At 39.6% G+C, this 21189-nt stretch overlaps 1 protein-coding gene and 1 pseudogene across 8 annotated transcripts in view; both read left to right on the top strand.

Annotated features, from left to right (window-relative positions):
• Positions 1 to 21189, top strand: part of LOC122908965 (myosin VIIA and Rab interacting protein) — a 402240-nt gene that overhangs the window by 22981 nt on the left and 358070 nt on the right. For 3 of the 8 annotated variants that reach the window (XM_044252420.1, XM_044252421.1, XM_044252414.1), the window contains exon 2: positions 883 to 970. The exons of 1 other annotated variant lie outside the window; for it this stretch is intronic. The gene's annotated coding sequence lies outside the window, so the exon portion shown is untranslated. Of the gene's footprint in view, positions 1 to 882; positions 971 to 21189 lie in introns of those variants that run through there. 4 more of the 8 variants (XM_044252412.1, XM_044252415.1, XM_044252416.1 and 1 more) reach the window with 4 other exon arrangements.
• LOC122910922 lies at positions 13982 to 14099 on the top strand (annotated as a pseudogene).

Genomic DNA, 21189 nt, shown 5'->3' on the forward strand with positions numbered 1-21189 from the left:
CAGATGCCATCATGGGAAGGAGGAGGGGGATGGAAGGAGTGTCCCCACTGGGGAGTTGAACTTTAACCTGCCTGAACATTTTCCAGGAGGAGGGAGTTTTAATTAGAGAGTAAATAGGCAAACTTGAGTCATTTTCTTTGCTTTCTTCTCATCTTAGAGCTCTGGCATAAGTCATAGCAGACATATTGAGTGATATGCACATCTCTAAGGGGTGCCTCTGTCTGCTATCTTCTCTCAGCCTGCAGACCTAGCCAACCCTTGCTCCTTTTTAGAGGAGACTCCTTAGGGCCCTGACTCTGATCACTAACACCTGGAAACCTCTCTATCTCTGGCTTCTTCTCCCCCATCAGGGACAGTGACTCACAGTCCATTCCTCAGGTAGCTCTTTGTACACTGTACCTGGATTGTCCTTTGCTGCCTGCTATCCTGGCCTCCACTTGGTCAAAGTGTGAACAAACAGGACTCACCTTGGTCCCTGGAATAAGTTCCAGCATCTGTGACTAGGAAAACCCCCAGATCTGAGGTGTGCATACTAAAAAGCCAGGCTCTGCAGCTGCTCTTTGCTTACACTGTAATTGTGATGTTTACATATAAATTGATACTCCTATGTAAGTACCTGATAATAATTTGCTCCCTTTGGAAGGTAAATATTCACCTTTTCTCATCTACTATTAGTTGGTCTTGATCCCTTTACTCTGAGAACAAACAGAACAGTAAATTTTAGCCTACCACGTTTGATCACAAATTCAGAATTGATGAAGTCTGAATTAGTGAGGTTTCAGTGTATATGTCTTCATGGTTTATGTTCTCCACTATAATTATGTGATCTAATTCCAAATACAGCCAGCTGACAACTCTTATCTTGATGCATTTTTATTACAGATAGAAGAAATGCACCAGACTTTTATATGGTGGAGAAAGCAAAGAGCATCATTATCCAGTTGAAACTGAAGAGGAAATTCTCAGTGGGGTGAAGAGCTTTGTATTTTTATCAAGTATTCATTAGCTCTCCTCTGTGCAGGGGATCTACATGAAAACACCCAAATGGTGGGATGCAGACAGAAAAAACCCAAATGGCAGGAAAGGTATCACAGGGCTTCCACTGCGTCCAGAGGTTCAGAAAACAGAAGTAGGGGGTTGCAGGCATTGCTTTCATGTCAAGATGGGAGAGAAAACCATTGGGCTTCAATATAAACACTGGGCTTTTGTTTCCTGAAAGTATAGTCATTGCAGATGAAGCCAGAGAAATATAATCAAGGTTTATTAAGGAGGCCATTTATTTGTCAGAAATGTGTAATGTGTATGTGTGTCTGTATTATTCAGATATCTCCAGGAAAATAGGAATGTGTGTATAAGTGTACATATTTATATAAATGTATAAAATAAAGATATTTGTCATAATTGGCTCACATGATTATGTAGGCTGACATATCCCACATTCTGTGGCTGAAAATCTAGAAGAGTCAACTGTAGTTCTAGTTGGAGTCTGAAGGACTGAGAACAGGAGAACCAATGGTATAGTTCCAAAGGCCAGCAGGCTTGAGAACCAGGAAGGGCTGATGTCCCAGTTTCAGCCCTGAGGCAGGAAATAGCCAGTGTCTCAATTTGAACACATCAGACAGAAAGAATTCTTTCTTTCTTGGGGGAGGGATTTCCACTTTTGTTCTGTTTAAGGCTTCAGCTGGTTTGATGAGGCTCACCCACATTAGAAAGAGCAACTTGCTATATTCGGTCTTCCTGATTCAAGTATGATTTTGTCTAGAAATCCTCACAGACATACTCAGAATAATGTTTAGTCAAATATGTGGACACTCTGTGGCCTAGTCAAGTTGACACTGAGGGGTCTTTGAATGATTTCTGAGCCCAGAATCTGCAGTGATCCTACACAGTGACTGTAATGAAGGTCCCCTTGTGGAATCTGCTGGGTATTCCTTGGGGGCATTTCTGTTTGAACCAGGATTTCTCAACCATTGAGAAATTGGCACTACTGACATTTTGGACCAGATCATGCTTTGTTGTGAAGTACTGTGTTGTGCATCATTGGTTTTTTGGCATCAATCTCTGGCTTTTACCCACTAGATGCCTGTAGCACACCCCCAACTGTGACAACTAAAGACTTCTCCAAACATTGCTGAATGTCCCCTGGGAGCCACTATAGCCCTCAGCTGAGAACCAAAGGTTTAGACTCCGCTCTCTTGCCCTTCCCTCCACTTCTTTATGCTTAGGACTTGTGTGCATGCTTGTGTAATGCCATTTGGAACCATTTCTCAAGGGCTGTTGCCACCAGACACTTCCAGAAGAGGCCACGGAAGTATCTCCCCCACCTCTGCCGTCCTTATTTTGGAAGATATTTTTATCATGATCTAAGAGGTCGAAGATGCAATTAAATCTCATATAGATGGAGACAATAAGATCTTCCAACAAATTTTCAACTTCCAGACCTATCCTCACTTGCCAGAAATAAAATCATAGTGCCCCTTCTGTTTAATGGGGAAGTTTTGTCTAAAAAGCATGAGTTTGGAGTCCCCGTGGTTTATCAGGAGAGTTAAGGAATCAGAGGGATGTCACAAGGGTTATAGGAACTGCTTCCTGGCAGTCTCAGAGTGATGGCATTCGGACTAGAGGAGCCGTGGGTTTCCCGTGTATCTGGCCTGGAACTTAATCTGACTCCTTCTGCAGTGCAAAGGTTTTCAAATGTAATCCGGGTTTGCAGAGTATGTCTGGGGATAGCCATTCATGGGCCAGAGTGCCCCTGGAGCCAGAGGAGACCTCTTTGTTCATTCTTTCATTCACTTGGCAGTCAGCTATTTAGCCCACACCTACTCTGAGCCAGGCATTGCACAAAGTCCCGAGGATTGAACATTTATAGAGATGAATTTGTGAAATAGTGTAACCAAAGTGTTTCAGGTGCTCTTGTTATTAGCTTGTTATCAGCTGTGTTTTTGAATATATCCGTTGTGGTAGGTGTGAAATGGTATCTCATTATGGTTTGATTTGCATTTCTTTGATGGCTAATGGTTGTCAAGCATCTTTTCATATACTTATTGGCCATTTGTATATGTTCTTGGGAGAAATGTCTATTCAAATCCTTTGCCTTTTTTTTCTTCTTTAAATTAGATGACTTGTATTTTTCTTGACTTGTATTTTTCTTATTTAGTTGTAAGAGTTCTTTATATATTCTGGATGAAAGTCTTTTATTGGATATATAATTTTATCCTATCATATAGGTTGTTTTTTCACATTGTTAATAGAGTCTTTGAAGTACAAATTTTTTTCATTTTTGTGTGTTTCAATTATCTATTTCTTTGGTCATTTGTGCTTTTGGTGTTAAATCTAAGAAACTATTGTTTAACCCAAGGTCATGAAAATTAACACTGTTTGTATGTAAGAGTTTTATAAATTTATGACTTACGTTTAGGTAATTAAATTTTTTGTATATGGTACGAGGTAAGAATCTAACTTTACTCTTTTGCATGTGTCTATCAATTTGTCTCAGCTATTGGTTGAATAGACCATTCTCTTCTCCATTTAATTTTCTTGACATCCTTGTCCGAAATCAACTGACTATAAGTATAATGGTTTATTTCTGAACTCTCAATTCTATTCCATTGATCTATATTTCTATCCTATGTCAGTACTGCACTGTCTTGATTATTGTGGCTTTGTAAATAAGTTTTGAAATTGAGAAGGGTGGATCCTACAACTTTTTCCTCAAGATTGTTTGGTTTTTCTTGGTCCTTACACTCATAGGGATTTTTGGATCAGCATGCCAATTCTTGCAAAAAAAAAAAGGAGCTGGGGTTTTGATAAAAATTGGATTGAATTGGTAGATAAATTTTGAGTTTTGCTTAGCAGTTTTAAGTCTTCCAATCTATAACCATAGGATGTCTTTCCTGTGTTTAATGTACAAGTCTTGAACTTCTTATGTTCAGTTTATTTGTAAGTATTTTATTCTTTTGATGCTATTGTCAATGGAACTGTTTTCTTAATTTTATTTTTTTGAGTGTTTGTTTCTAGTATTAAGAAATATGATTGAGGGGCACCTGGGTGGCTCAGTGGGTTAAAGTCTCTGCCTTCGGTTCAGGTCATGATCCAGGGTCCTGGGATCGAGCCCCACATCTGGCTCTCTGCTCAGTGAGGAGCCTGATTCTCTCTCTCTCTCTCTCTGCCTGCCTCTCTGCCTACTTGTGATCTCTGTCTGTCAAATAAAATAAATAAAATCTTAAAAAAAAAGAATAAGTCTAGGCTTGCCGATGGTCTAGCAAAACATTATTTTAAAAAAAAGGAATATGATTGATTTTTGTATATCAGTCTTATATCCTGCAGCCTTGCTGACACCAGTTTTTTGGTTCTGATTTTGTGTGTGTGTGTGTGTGTGTGTGTCTGTGTTTATTCCTTAGACTTTTCAGTATATATCATGTTTTCTCTAAATAGTTTGACTTTTTTCTTTCCAATCTAGATACTTTTTTAGTTCTTGTTCCTGTCTGATTGCTCTGGCTAGAACCTTATTGAACAGTAATGGTGAGAATGACAATCTTGTTATGTCAGTGATATATGAGGGGAAAGCATTCATCCTTTCATCATTAAGTATGATGTTAACTGGGAGTTTTTTGGAGGCAGCCGTAAACAAGTTGAGAAAGTTCTCTTCTGTTCCTAGTTTGTTGGGTATATATATCATGAAAGGGTGTTCGATTTTATCAAATGCTTTTTCTTTTATTGAGATCACCATGTGTTCTTTGTCCTTTAGCCTAATAATATGCTGTATTACACTGATTGATTTTTCACTTATTCAACCAACCTTGCATTCCTGGCATAAGTCACACTTTGCTATGGTATACATAATCTTTATTTTTTTTAGTATGTTGCTGTATTTTGTTTGCTAATATTTTGTTGAGGATTTTTCATATATTTTCACAAAAATATTGATGTACAGTTTTATTTTATTGTGATATCTTTTTTTTCTGCTTTTGGTGTAATACCAGTGAAGCCATCTAAACCTGTGCTTTTCTTTGTGGGACGTTTTTGATTACTAATCCATAATCTTTACTAGTTATAGATCTGTTTTCTGTTTCTTCTTGAGTCAATTTTTGTATGTTCTGTCTAGGAATTTTTCCATTTCATCTAGGTTATCCAATTTGCTACCATACCATTGTTCTCAGAATTCTTTTATTATCCTTTTGTTTTAGTAATTTGAGTCTTATTTTTTTTCTTGGTCAATTTTGTTGATTGACAAATTGACAAATTTTGTCAATTTTGTTGATCTTTTCAGACACCAACTTTGGGTTCTGTTGATTTTTCTTTGTTGTTTTTCTGTTTCTATTTTTTAATATTTATTTCTACTTCCATTTTCTTTCTTTTTTTTTTCCCCAATTTATTTATTTTCAGAAAAACAGTATTCATTATTTTTTCACCACACCCAGTGCTCCATGCAAGCTGTGCCCTCTATAATACCCACCACCTGGTACCCCAACCTCCCACCCCCCCCGCCACTTCAAACCCCTCAGACTGTTTTTCAGAGTCCATAGTCTCTCATGGATCACCTCCCCTTCCAATTTACCCAAATTCCCTACTCCTCTCTAACGCCCCTTGTCCTCCATGCTATTGGTTATGCTCCACAAATGAGTGAAACCATATGATAATTGACTCTCTCTGCTTGACTTATTTCACTCAGCATAATCTCTTCCAGTCCCGTCCATGTTGCTACAAAAGTTGGATATTCGTCCTTTCTGATGGAGGCATAATACTCCATAGTGTATATGGACCACATCTTCCTTATCCATTCATCCGTTGAAGGGCATCTTGGTTCTTTCCATAGTTTGGCGACTGTGGCCATTGCTGCTATAAACATTGGGGTACAGATGGCCCTTCTTTTCACGACATCTGTATCTTTGGGGTAAATACCCAGGAGTGCAATGGCAGGGTCGTAGGGAAGCTCTATTTTTAATTTCTTGAGGAATCTCCACACTGTTTTCCAAAGAGGCTGCACCAACTTGCATTCCCACCAACAGTGTAAGAGGGTTCCCCTTTCTCCACATCCTCTCCAACACATGTTGTTTCCTGTTTTGTTAATTTTGGCCATTCTAACTGGTGTAAGGTGATATCTCAATGTGGTTTTAATTTGAATCTCCCTGAGGGCTAATGATGATGAGCATTTTTTCATGTGTCTGATAGCCATTTGTATTTCTTGATTGGAGAAGTGTCTGTTCATATCTTCTGCCCATTTTTTGATGTGTTTGCCTGTTTCGTGTGGGTTGAGTTTGAGGAGTTCATTATAGATCCTGGATATCAACCTTTTGTCTGTACTGTCATTTGCAAATATCTTCTCCCATTCCATGGGTTGCCTCTTTGTTTTTTTGACTGTTTCCTTTGCTGTGCAGAAGCTTTTGATTTTGATGAAGTCCCAGAAGTTTATTTTCGCTTTTGTTTCCTTTGCCTTTGGAGACGTATCTTGAAAGAAGTTGCTGTGGCTGAAATCAAAGAGATTACTGCCTATGTTCTCCTCTAGGATTCTGATGGATTCCTGTCTCACGTTGAGGTCTTTTATCCATTTTGAGTTGATCTTTGTGTACGGTGTAAGAGAATGGTCGAGTTTCATTCTTCTACATATAGCTGTCCAGTTTTCCCAGCACCATTTATTGAAGAGACTGTCTTTTTTCCACTGTATATTTTTTCCTGTTTTGTCGAAGATTAATTGACCATAGAGTTGAGGGTCCATATCTGGGCTCTCTACTCTGTTCCACTGGTCTCTGTGTCTGTTTTTATGCCAGTACCATGCTGTCTTGGTGATCACAGCTTTGTAATAAAGCTTGAAATCAGGTAAGGTGATGCCGCCAGCTTTATTTTTGTTTTTCAACATTTCCTTAGCGATTCGGGGTCTCTTCTGATTCCATACAAATTTTAGGATTATTTGCTCCAGCTCTTTGAAGAATGCCGGTGGAATTTTGATCGGAATGGCATTAAAAGTATAGATTGCTCTAGGCAGTATAGACATTTTAACAATGTTTATTCTTCCGATCCAAGAGCATGGAATGGTCTTCCATCTTTTTGTGTCTTCTTCAATTTCTTTCATGAGTGTTCTATAGTTCCTCAAGTATAGATCCTTTACCTCTTTAGTTAGGTTTATTCCCAGGTATCTTATGGTCCTTGGTGCTATAGTAAATGGAATCGATTCTCTAATTTCCCTTTATGTATTTTCATTGTTAGTGTATAAGAAAGCCACTGAATTCTGCACATTGACTTTGTATCCTGCCACGCTGCTGAATTGCTGTATGAGTTCTAGTAGTTTGGGGGTGGAGTCTTTTGGATTTTCCATATAAAGAATCATGTCATCTGCGAAAAGAGAGAGTTTGACTTCTTCATTACCAATTTGGATACCTTTTATTTCTCTCTGTTGTCTGATTGCTGTTGCTAGGACTTCTAATACTATGTTGAACAAGAGTGGTGAAAGTGGGCATCCTTGTCTTGTTCCTGATCTCAACGGGAAGGCTGCAAGCTTTTTCCCATTGAGGATGATATTTACTGTGGGTCTTTCATAGATAGATTTGATGAGGTTCAGGAATGTTCCCTCTATCCCTATACTTTGAAGCGTTTTAATCAGGAACGGATGTTGGATTTTGTCAAATGCTTTTTCTGCATCAATTGACAGGACCATGTGGTTCTTCTCTCTTCTCATATTAATTTGTTGTATCACATTGATTGATTTACGAATGTTGAACCATCCTTGTAGCCCAGGGATGAATCCCACCTGATCATGGTGGATAATCTTTTTAATGTGCTGTTGGATCCTGTTGGCTAGGATCTTGTTGAGAATCTTAGCATCCATATTCATCAGTGATATTGGTCTGAAATTCTCCTTCTTGGTATGGTCCTTGCCTGGTTTGGGGATCAGGTTAATGCTGGCTTCATAGAAAGAGTCTGGAAGTTTTCCTTCTGCTTCAATTTTTTGAAACAGCTTCAGGAGAATAGGTGTTATTTCTTCTTGGAAGGTTTGGTAGAATTCCCCAGGGAATCCGTCAGGTCCTGGGCTCTTGTTTTTTGGGAGATTTTTGATCACTGCTTCAATCTCGTTATTAGATATCGGTCTATTCAGGTTGTCGATTTCTTCCTGGTTCAATTTTGGTAGTTTATATTTTTCCAGGAATGCATCCATTTCATCTAGGTTGCTAAGCTTATTGGCATATAACTGTTCGTAATAACTTCTGATGATTGTTTCTACTTCCTTGGTGTTAGTTGTGATCTCTCCCTTTTCATTCATAATTTTATGAATTTGGGATTTCTCTCTTTTCTTTCGGATTAGTGTAGCCAGTGGCTTATCGATCTTATTGATTCTTTCAAAAAACCAGCTTCTAGTTTCATTGATACGTTCTACTGTATCTCTGGTTTCTCCCTCATTGATCTCAACTCTAATCTTGATGATTTCCCTTCTTATGTGTGGAGTTGGTTTGATTTGTTGTTGATCCTCCAGTTCTTTAAGGTGTAGAGACAGCTGGTGTGTTCTGGATTTTTCAATTTTTTTGAGCAAGGCTTGGATGGCTATATATTTTCCCCTTAGGACCGCCTTTGCTGTATCCCATAGGTTTTGGACCGAAGTGTCTTCATTCTCATTGGTTTCCATGAATTGTTTCAGTTCTTCTTTGATCTCCTGGTTGATCCAAGCATTCTTAAGCAAGGTGGTCTTTAGCTTCCAGGTGTTTGAGTTCCTTCGGAACTTTTCCTTGTGATTGAGCTCCAGTTTCAAAGCATTGTGATCTGAGAATATGCAGGGAATAATCTCAGTCTTTTGGTATCGACTGAGTCCTGATTTGTGACCCAGTGTGTGGTCTATTCTGGAGAAGGTTCCGTGTGCACTTGAGAAGAATGAGTATTCTGCTGTTTTAGGGTGGAATGTTCTGTATATATCTATGAGGTCCATCTGGTCCAATGTGTCATTCAATGCTCTTGTTTCTTTATTGATTTTCTGCTTCGATGATCTGTCTAGTTCTGAAAGAGGCGTGTTAAGATCTCCTAGGATTAGTGTATTCATATCAATATGACTCTTTATCTTGATTAACAGTTTTCTTAAGTAATTGGCTGCTCCCATATTGGGAGCATAGATATTTACAATTGTTAGATCATCTTGGTGGATAGTCCCTTTAAGGATTATGTAGTGTCCTTCTGTATCTCTGACTACAGTCTTTAGTTTAAAGTCTAATTTATCTGATATGAGAATCGCTACCCCAGCCTTCTTTTGAGTCCCATTGGCATGAAAGATGCTTCTCCACCCCTTCACTTTCAGTCTGCGTGTATCTTTAGGTTCAAAATGGGTCTCTTGTAGACAGCATATGGATGGGTCCTGTCGTTTTATCCAATCTGCAACCCTGTGCCGTTTTATGGGTGCATTTAGGCCATTCACATTGAGAGTGATTATTGATAGATACGTTTTTATTGACATCGAGTTACCTTTGAAGTCTTTCTTTCTGGAGACTGTCTCTATATTTCTGTTCAATGCTATTCTTGGGATTTTTCCGCTTTTATAGAACCCCCTTAATATTTCCTGCAGTGTCGGCTTGGTGGTTGCATAATCTTTTAAGACTTGCCGGTCTTGGAAACTCTTTATCTCTCCATCCATTTTGAATGTCAGTCTTGCTGGATAAAGTATTCTTGGCTGCATGTTCTTCTCATTTAGTGCCCTGAATATATCTTGCCAGCCTCTTCTGGCTTGCCAGGTCTCTGTGGACAGGTCTGACGTTATTCTGATGGCTTCCCTCTGTAAGTAAGGAGCCTCTTTGCCCTGGCAGCTTTCAAGAGATTATACCTACAATTATAATTTCTCAATTTGACTATCAGGTGTCGTGATGTTTTTTTGGAGTGTATAATCTTGGGTGGAGACCGTTCAGCCTCTAGTACATGAACGCTGGTTTCATTCGCGAGATTCGGAAAATTTTCATGAAGGACTTGTTCCACGATATCTTCTAGACTTCTTTCTTTCTCCTCCCCTTCAGGAATTCCAATAATTCTGACGTTGGAACGCTTCATGGCATCATTTATTTCCCTGATTCTGCTTTTGTGGGATCTAAGCTGTTTGTTCCAGGCTTCCTCCTGATCCTTTCTCTCTATCTGTTTGTCTTCCAGATCACTAATTCTATCTTCTGTCTCAGTTACCCTAGCTTTGAGAGAGTTTAGATTGGATTGGAACTCACTGAGAGCGTTGTGGACCTCCTCCCTGGTATCTTTGAGCTCCGCCCTAACATTGTGAACATCCTGTCTTGTCGCTTTCAGTTCGGCCCTCATCAATTCTGTTTGGTCATCCATGGCTTTCTCCAACCTAGCTATTGCCTGGATAATTGTTAGCCTGAATTCTCTTTCCGACATATTGTCTATGTTGATAGCCGTTAGCTCTATTGCAGAAGGTCCATCCTCTGTATTTTTCTTCTGTTGGGCATTCCTCCTCCTAGTCATTTTGGTGGGAGAAGACTGAACAGATGTAGCTGGATGTATCAACTCTGGTGCAGTCAAGGTGCACCCTGGAACACTTCCTGATCTCCGTCTCAGAGAGAAGCCTCAGTCTGGGTGCAGAAGCTGAATAAATTCCCCCTTGGACGCTGGCAGTGCAGGTTCCAAGTTAAAGACCCTGGGGGCGCAGGATCTTTTGCTTGTCCCCAAAGCCAAGTCAGTGGCGGCTGTCTGGGAGCTCCTGACCGCCAGAGAGGTTCCAAGCAGCGATCGCACACTGAGATTTTGCCGCCGGGCCGGGCTGGGAGTGCCCAGCTTGCGCGCACCTCTTTTCAGAGGCGGCTGTGGGTCGGGCGCGCGTCTGGGGCACTGAGAACGGGGCGCTGGTCCGTAAGCCGCAGGCTGGGCTTTTGCGTGCCTCTGTCCGGGGAAGAGTTTCGCGCGTGCGCGGCTTAGACTTTGAAACAATGGTGCGGGTCATAAGCACCCCCGGGCCTTAGAAACCCAGGAGAGCTGGAGGGACGTGCGCGCGCATCTCAAGCTTTGTGGTAGGGCTAGTGCGCGTTCTGCAGACCCTCGCGGCTCCCATCCCCTCACAGGAGCCGGAACCCCCGCGGCTCTGGGGCGTGCTGGCGCATTAGGGACCAGGAGCCAGTTTCTCTGCCGCACTCTCTCTGCCTCAGCCCCGGGGAGGCCGTCTGGGACCGGGGACTTAAGCCCCTGTCCCTAGCCGCCCCGATTCCCACACTTTGCCCCCAGGATCCTTTGCTCTTTTGGAGTGCTTTCAACCAGTCTCCAAGTTAATGCTGGTCCCCAGACGCAGGGCACTCTCGCTCGTATCGGGGTATTACTTTTGCACCGGTCGCCTCTGGTGGCTCCCTCCCCCTTTTGTTTATCTTCCGATATCAGTCCGCTGTTCCCATTCCGCTTTACCTGCTCACTGGCGTCTTCTGCCCCTGTAGAGATCCAGACGTGTATAATTCTGATCTCAGGCTGATTTCATGGGTGAATGGAGTTCTTTGGTAGGTAATCAGCTCACTTTGGGGTACCAGCTGAAAAGACGCCTCTTCCTAGTACCCTGCCATCTTGTCCCCCCCCTCCATTTTCTTTCTTGACTTTATTATTTCCTTCCTTTTGCTTACTTGGGTTTAGATTGTTTTTTTCTTTCTAATTTCATATGAGGTTGTTGATTTGTGGTTCTTCTTCATTTTTTTAAATATAAGTATATATAAATTTACCCCTAAGCACTGTTTTCACTGCATCTCCTAAGTTTTGTTGTATGTGTTTTCATTTTAATTCATCTCTAAGTATTTTCGTATATCTCCTGACCCTTTGTTATTTAGGAGAGTGTTGTTTAATTTCCATATACATGTGAACTCCCCCAATTTCCTCCTTTTATTGATTTCTAATTTCATTCTACTGTGGTTAGGAAACACACTTTATATTATTTCCATTATTGTGCATTTATTGAGATTTATTTTACAGCCTAATATATGATCCATATGGAGAATGTTTCATGTGCATTTGAGAAGAATGTGTACTCTTATGTTGTGTAGATTGTTCTGAACATATCAGGTCTAATTAGCTTATAATGTTCAAGTCTTACATTTCCTTGTTGATATTTTGCTAAGTTGTTCTATGATTGAAAGTTGGTATTGAAGTCTCCAACTATTATTGCTAAATTATCCATTTTTTCCTTTTCTTCTGTCAGTTTTGGTTGTAAGGACTTCCTTTAGTATTTCTTGTAAGGTGGGTCTGCTACCGATGAAGTCTTTCTGTTTTTGTGTATCTAGAATGCCTTGTTGTCCTAATTTATCTTTCATTACTGTAGTTTTTCTGGGTATAGAATATTTTGGTTGGTAGTCCTTTTCTTTCAGTTTTTTGGCCTCCATAACTTCTGAAGAGAAGCTTAGCAGTTGATCTGATTGAGGATCCCTTGTATGTGATGAGTCACTTTTTCTCTTGCTTTCAAGATTCTTCCCCCTCCTCCTCCTCCTTCCTCTCCTTTTCCTTCTTCTTCTGGATTTTGTTAATTGACTGTGATGTCTAAGTGTTCATCTCTTTGAATTGATCATACCTAGAGTTTTTGTTGAGCTTCTTGGAGTAGTGGGTTAATGCTTTTCATCACATTTGGGAAGTTATCCAGCATTATTTGTTCACATATTTTTCTATGCTCTTTACTCCTGTTTTTCTTGTGTGCTTGATGGTATTCTACAGGTCTCTGAGACTCTCATTTTTTTTTTTTTTGTACTCTAGACTAGATCATCTAAAACTCAAGCAGTCTCAGAACATTTTTGTGTTACCTGTTTCTTTCTTCTGCCGGTTCATGTTTGCTGTCAAGTTCTTCTAGTGATTTTTTTCATTTCAGTTATTACATTTTTCAAGTCTACAGTTTCTACTTGGTTCTTCACAATTTCTTTCCTGTTGCTTATATTCTTTGGTGAAATATCATTCTCATACTTCCCCTGAATGATTTAGACATGGTTTCCTTTAGTTCTTCGATCATATTTTTTTAAAGACTTTATTTATTTATTTGACAGACAGAGATCACAAGTAGGCAGAGAGACAGGCAGAGAGAGAGAGAGGAGGAAGCAGGCTCCCTACTGAGCAGCGAGCCCAATGTGGGGCTCGATCCCAGGACCCTGGGATCATGACCCGAGCCGAAGGCAGAGGCTTAACCCACTGAGCCACCCAGGCACCCCTTTGACCATATTCTTTTTAAAGAAAGATTTATTTGGGGCACCTGCATTGCTCAGTGGGTTAAAGCCTCTGCCTTTGACTCAGGTCATGATCCCAGGTACCTGGGATGGAGCCCCACATTGCATCAGGCTCTCTGCTCAGGGGGGAGCCCACCCCCCTGCCACTTGCCTCTCTGCCTACTTGTGATCTCTGTCTGTCAAATAAATAAAATCTTTAAAAAAAGATTTATTTATTTTACTTTATTTTTATTTTTTAATTTTTTTTCAGTGCTCCAAGATTCATTGTTTAAAGATTTATTTATTTTAGAGAGAGAAAGGGAGAGAGAAAGAGATAGCACATGACCAGGAGGAATGGCAGAGAAAGGGAAAGAGAACCCTCAAGCCAACTTCTTGCTAAGCATGGAGCCCAATGTGGGGCTCTATCCCAGGACCGTGACATTATGACCTGAGTCAAAATCAAGAGTTGGACCCTTAACTGACTAAGCCACTTAGGTGCCCCGATCATATTTCTAATAGCTAATTTAAAGTCATTGCCCATTAAGTCTGATATATAGTTCTCAGGATAGTTTCTATTGATTGCTATTTTCCCCTGTGTGAGTCATTTTTCTATCTCCTTACACATCTCATAATTTTTCTAAATTGGACATTTCAAATAATACAATATAGCAGCTCTGAAAATCAGATCTCCCCTTCCCCTGGGTTTGTTGTTGTTTCTGTTTGTGTAGTGACTTTTCTGGAAAAATCCTGTAAATTCTGTATTGTTTGTAATGTATGACTCCTGAAGTTCTTTGTTAATTTAGTGGTCAGTGAATTGGACAGAGATTTCCTTGATGCTTTGAATCAATAAATCTAGCTTTGCGCAGTGGCAGTATCGTAGCCAATGAGGTTTATCCAAGGTGCGATTATTGCTAATTGAATCAATAAATCTCCCAGCCTTTGCAAAAGTTTTTGTGTTTGAGTATGTTTTCAGCACTGTGGCAAGCAATTTACACTTCTGTCTTAGTCTTTGGTTCTTGCTTGCTCAGTGCCTGAAGGTTCATCAAGAGATGAGCGATTATCTTTTTTTATCTTTTTCCTGAGCAAACACACAGCTCTGTGTTGTACATAGCTTTATGGATTCCCAGGCATATATTGCAGCTTTTCAAAACCTCCCATGGACGTCTCATTTCTGTTTTTCCTTTTAAATGTTGTGACCAACCTCTTGTTATTCTTTTTTTTTTTTAAGTTTTTATTTATTTATTTGAGAGAGACAGACACAGCGAGAGAGGGATCACAAGCAGGAGGAGCAGCAGAGGGAGAGGGAGAAGCAGGCTTCCCGCGGAGCAGGGAGCCCAATCTGGGGCTCAATCCCAGGACCCTGGGATCATGACCCGAGCCAAAGGCGATGCTTAATGACTGACCACCCAGGCACCCCAACCTCTTTTATTCTTAACTAGTAGTTTTACTCTATGCCTTTTCTGGGCCCCGTTATGTTCATTCTTTTTTTTTTTTAAAGATTTATTTACTTTATTTTACTTTTACTTTTTATTTTTATTTATTTATTTTTAAACATCTTAATTTTTTTTTCAGTGTTCCAAGATTTGTTGTTTATGCACCAAACCAGTGATCCATGCAATACATGCCCTCCTTAATACCCACCATCAGGCTCACCCACCCCCTCCAACCCCTCCTTTTCAAAACCCTCTTTGTTTCTCAGAGTCCACAGTCTCTCATGGTTCATCTCCCCCTATGATTTCCCCCAATTCACTTTTTCTTTATTTCTCCTAATGTCCTCAATGTTATTCCTTATGCTCCTCAAGTAAGTGAAACCGTATAATTGACTTTCTCCGCTTGACTTATTTCACTCAGCATGATCTCCTCCAATCCTGTCCATGTTGATAACAAAAGTTGAGTGTTCATTAAATGATCTGTCTTGCTGAAAGTGGTGTGTTAAGATACCCTACAATTAATGTATTCATATCAATATAACTTTATTTTGTTTAACAGTTGGCTTCTGTAGTTGGCTGCTCCCATGTTGGGGGCATAAATATTTATAATTGTTAGATCTTCTTGGTGGATAGACCCTTTAAGAATGATGCAGTATCCTTCTGTATCTCTGACTACAGTGTTTAGCTTAAAATCTAATTTATCTAATATGAGAATCACTACCCCAGCTTTCTTTGAGGCCCATTGGCATGAAAGATGGTTCTCCATTCCTTTACTTTCAGTCTGGATGTATCTTTAGGTTCAAAATGTGTCTTTTGTAGACAGCATAGGACGGGTCCTCTTGTTTTTTTTTTTTTTTCCAATTTATTTATTTTCAGAAAATCATTATTCATTATTTTTTCACCACACCCAGTGCTCCATGCAAGCCATGCCCTCTATAATACCCACCACCTGGTACCCCAACCTCCCACCCCCCCGCCACTTCAAACCCCTCAGATTGTTTTTCAGAGTCCATAGTGTCTCATGGTTCACCTCCCCTTCCAATTTACCCAAATTCCCTTCTCCTCTCTAATGCCCCTTGTCCTCCATGCTATTGGTTATGCTCCACAAATAAGTGAAACCATATGATAATTGACTCTCTCTGCTTGACTTATTTCACTCAGCATAATCTCTTCCAGTCCCGTCCATGTTGCTACAAAAGTTGGGTATTCATCCTTTCTGATGGAGGCATAATACTCCATAGTGTATATGGACCACATCTTCCTTATCCATTCATCCGTTGAAGGGCATCTTGGTTCTTTCCATAGTTTGGCGACCGTGGCCATTGCTGCTATAAACATTGGGGTACAGATGGCCCTTCTTTTCACGACATCTGTGTCTTTGGGGTAAATATCCAGGAGTGCAATTGCAGGGTCATAGGGAAGCTCTATTTTTAATTTCTTGAGGAATCTCCACACTGTTCTCCAAAGAGGCTGCACCAACTTGCATTCCCACCAACAGTGTAAGAGGGTTCCCCTTTCTCCACATCCTCTCCAACACATGTTGTGAAACTCGACCATTCTCTTACACCGTACACAAAGATAAACTCAAAATGGATAAAAGACCTCAACGTGAGACAGGAATCCATCAGAATCCTAGAGGAGAACATAGGCAGTAATCTCTTTGATATCAGCCACAGCAACTTCTTTCAAGGTATGTCTCCAAAGGCAAAGGAAACAAAAGCGAAAATAAACTTTTGGGACTTCATCAAAATCAAAAGCTTCTGCACAGCAAAGGAAACAGTCAAAAAAACAAAGAGGCAACCCACGGAATGGGAGAAGATATTTGCAAATGACAGTACAGGCAAAAGGTTGATATCCAGGATCTGTAATGAACTCCTCAAACTCAACACACACGAAACAGGCAAACACATCAAAAAATGGGCAGAAGATATGAACAGACACTTCTCCAATGAAGACATACAAATGGCTATCAGACACATGAAAAAATGTTCATCATCATTAGCCCTCAGGGAGATTCAAATTAAAACCACATTGAGATATCACCTTACACCAGTTAGAATGGCCAAAATTAACAAAACAGGAAACAACATGTGTTGGAGAGGATGTTATGTTCATTCTGCTTCTAACTTGTAGAGCCTTGTGCACTTCCTAGACTGAGCATTGCTTACTCTCTATGTGAGGTAATCTGTTGACTTGCATCTTTTCCTTACTAAATTGTGATGGTCATGGAGACCAGTGATCACTATTTTTTCTTTTTGAATCTTAAAATAAATAATATATTCCCATATGTTTCTGCAACAAATGACTATTTATGGACTCTATAAATAAGGAAAACTCCTCATCCATGAGATATGTGTTGTTTACCATGTTGCATTTAGAGTTCTTATTTTGTATTTAGAATTTAGATTTTAGAATTTAGAATTTTGTATTTTGAATTAGAATTCAGAATTTAGAATTTAAATTTAGAATTTAGAGTAGCAATTCTTTTTGGATGAACCTTTCTTTATAACTTTACCACTTCTCACCTGTCCAACATGTACTTGAAATGTGGGGATTGTTTATGTTTTTGAAATATGCTGAACTTCCTTCAGTTCCTGATGCTGGTTTAACAAGCCTGCTGGCTCTGGGCTGAACTCTGACCTTTTCCATACCAAGCCATATCTGTTACTGAAAGCTTGATGTCATTTACTAGGAAGTATAGGTTTGCCCTTTGGAACGAACCTGAGACAGAAGACAACCTGCTTCACATTCCTGGTAGCCCAAGCAGATGTGAAGTGAAATTGACATTTGTTTTTGGAAATAAAGAGATATATATATATATATTTATATTTACATATATAAATCTTAATTGAAATAAAATATATGTAACATAAAATATACATTGTAATCATTTTTAAGTATACAGTTCAATAGTTTGAGTATATTCACATTGTTGTACAACAGCTTTCTAGGTCTATGCCACTTTTGGAAATTTCATGTTATGCTGTTTTGCTCTTTACAAAAAACCTCCTTTAGTACCTGTTTTTGCTAATTGAAAGAAATCCAAAAAGGACTTCTGTATTTACCCAAAAAAAATGCCAGAAATAAAGTTAGCACTCAGTGTTTTTTTTGCAGTGAGCTGAACCATTATTATAGAGGCAGCATTCATCCCAAGCAGCCAGACTGGCGCTCCCAAGCTTTTTCTCTGAGAACCACACAGCATCTCAGCATCAAGCCGTCATAGATTTGAACTGTGTCTGTGGGCATCTGTGCTTTATTTTGATATATTTTTGATATATATTTTGATATATTTTGTGCATCCATTAGCGAGATGTGCCCTAAGGTATTAGAAAAGCCTAAAAGAGGCTATTTTTGGTTCTGGTAATGCTAAAAAATTTTTTCCATATGTATTAATGGTAATTGTTCTCATCAATTAAGTTCTCATTTCAACTTAAGAAAGTTTTCATAAGAACACTCTATTCTCACACATCAGGGGAAACCTGCATTTTAATATTGAATCCTGAAACCTGAAACTCTCTTGGTTATTCAAGTTTTGTGAGATCCTTTGAGTCTGTGTCTGTGTCTCTGATAAAACAATCTTCATACTTCATAAGAAGTATACTTATTATCAGTCGTGGGGGAATGCAGAGCTAGAGGAGGGTGGGATCCATTTTGCTAATCATAGGCAGCTTAAACTACTACATTGGTGGACAAGGAGATTAAGGTAAAGGTTAGATAGGGTCATCTGGGTGGCTCAGTTGGTTGAGTGTTGGAGTCTTAATTGTGCCTCCAGTCATGATCTCAGGGTCCTGGGATGGAGTCCCGCATTAGGCTCTGTGTTCAGCAGAAAGTCTGCTTCGGATTTTTTTTTTTTTTTTATCTCTCCTTTTGCCCTTCCACCTGCTCATGAGCTCTCTCTATCTCAAAATAAATAAATAAAATCTTAAAAAAAAAAAGATATGGGTTAGATGCTGTTTGAGCCTTTGGGGTGGATTGCAGTGAATTTTGCTCTGTGGAGGCAATGTGTACCAGTAGGCAGAGCACTGACTTTGGAGGAAAACCAGTCTCTATTTGAATGACTAGATTTGTAACCTTGGGTAAATTACTGAATCTCTCCAAGGCTGTTTCCCCATAGGAAGTATGAGACTATACATGTCTGTTGCCTAGTTAGGTAAGGATTTAAAAAATTGCTATTACTAGCTGTCTTTTATTTGTTTGTGAAAACCAGAAATCAACTTTGTCTCCCTTTTACTTGGAATTTCCCTTTTACTTGGAATTTTTATTCCCCACCCCCAAAAATCTTCTCTACAATAAAAATAACATTGTTATTTCTAAAAAGCTTCGTGAAATAAAAAATTAAAAATAAATAAATAAATAAAAAGCTTCATGTATGCTTACTAATTGGTTGATGTTTCCCAGTTTTAGTGTAAAATGCCTAGAAGGTGATTTCAGCTTTTTTCAAGTATGGAAGCAAGAGTCCTTTTATTTATACATGTGTATATGCTAGTTAGAATCATCTGATTGCAAAGGACAGGAGAAGCCTGTAGCTTACTCAAACAGAAAAACAAAGTATTCAGAAAGACACTTGGAGGCCTCAGAGATTGGAACTTGGATGGCTCTAAGGATCTTGGTACTTGGTAGTGTGAGCAGATGGAGAACCTCGTCACGAAAGAGCCTTCTGAATTACTCAGGTTCAATTACAGACAGTCTTGGGCTATTCAGTATAAGAGTCACATTTTGGGGGTGAAGTTCTCATTGGCCTGGCATTTCTATGCCTGTACTTTGCTGGGAGTGACAAAAACTTTAAAAGGAATGGTTCCACCAATACCACAGGAAATGTGGGAATGGAAGTTTCCAAGAATGATGTTGGGTGACATTACCAAATTCTTGGGGGATGGTGGATACTGGGCAGGGGGAAATGTGTCTGTTCTCAAAGTACAGCTTTATAGGAACTGCCTGAATTGATCAAAGCTTGGTGGGCAGAAGCCACTTTGATGTGAACAGAATAAATATTCTTCTCTAAATTCAGGGGCTATAAGAACCCTCTCCCCAACTTTCAAATTGTTTCTGGTGTTGGAAATTGAAGTGGTAATTTTGTAGAGTAGTAGATAAGATGATGAAAAGTCATGTCATCTGAAAGATGGCTTTGGGATCTAGTGGAGTTCTGATATTGATCTCTCAAGAGAGATATAAAGGATTCATTCCCACTGAGTAGGGAGGTAGAGAGCCTAGAGCCCAAACTCCACCTGGTCTGACTCCCCCTCTTTGGTTTCCGTCAGTACTGCACAGACAAGTGTTTAATCGAGCTAAGCATCGGTTTTATCATCTGTAACATGGGACTGATAATTTCACTTTAAAGACATTACATACAGCAGCTAGTGCAAGCTCTAATAAACCCAAGGCACCAAAGTCTCTTCCCCCAAACTGCTTACAGCCCTCAAAAAAGCATTTATTCATTTATTCAATGCCTTCTTGACTAGACATTGAAAAAATTGAAACTAACAATGTATGGTCCCTATTGTCAGAGAGCTCTGCCATAGGCGGACTGTTGTAGGCTAGCAGCATGAGGGGTGCCAAGGCAGAGGGGTGGGCAGTAGAAAATGAGGGCATCTAGCCTGATCAGGGAAGGTTTTCTAAAGTTCAGATGAATCCTGAATTGGGGTTGGGGGTTACTGCCTAGGTGAAACGATAAGGAGGGAAACCTGACTGCTGTGGTTTGGTGTGACTAGAATAGAGTCATGCTCAGCTCAGGGGCAGAGCTGGAGAGCTGGCCAGGGTTTACTTGCATGAGAAAGGACTAGGATCTCAAGCCAAGAAAGCTCTATCTTTTCCTGGTCCTGGAAAACCTCTTCAACAAAGTGTTGTCCTTCTAGATTATCTTTACTTTGTCCTGAAAGAAGGAAGGAGGGGATACCAGGTGCAGACTGAATAATATTCGGGAATTTGGATGCCCAGAAAAGCTGGATTAGGTTGGAGCAGTCATGATTATTTCTTTACAGATTAGCATCTGACATGGCACAGAATACTCAAGTGCTATAGGTAGAATATGTTTTCAGTTAGCCAGAGGTAAGCCTGAATTTCATCATGAATTGTTCCTCCTGGCTATAGGACTGCCTTAAGGTTAGTAATGATTTTTTTTTTTCTTTTGTTTCAGCTTTTAATTTTCTATCCATTTTAGGAAATACTTATTTTAAAGGGTATTTTTCAATCAGTATTCCTGGTTTTTTTCCCAAATCCTATAAATGAAGGAAGCCAAAGGAAACCAAAATATAAACTTGAATGCAAATTCTGGGTAGTTAAAAAATATCACTACTTTTCATCTGCCTTACTACTACTTAATTTGCATTTTTCATTAAAACTTTAAACTCAAACAGCCTTTATTTATGAGCTCAATTTCAGCAGATGCTTCATCAGCTTTTTGAGCAACAGGGGAATGTGATAACAGGAGTTTCTTTGGGTCTCAGCAAAAGATTATACTGTAATTGCTGATACATCGACTGATAAGTCTTTTAGTGAAAAATGAACAATGGCAGGACTTCAGATTTTCTGATCTTGACTCCTGCCAAAAAAATGATAATATTTATATTCCAACTGAGGATTTTCTTCTCTGCAGTCTCCTTTATCATGTGGGTGCACTGTCAGGCCTGCTGGAT

Source organism: Neovison vison, chromosome 6 (assembly GCF_020171115.1).
Source record: "Neovison vison isolate M4711 chromosome 6, ASM_NN_V1, whole genome shotgun sequence".
NCBI lineage: Eukaryota > Metazoa > Chordata > Mammalia > Carnivora > Mustelidae > Neogale > Neogale vison.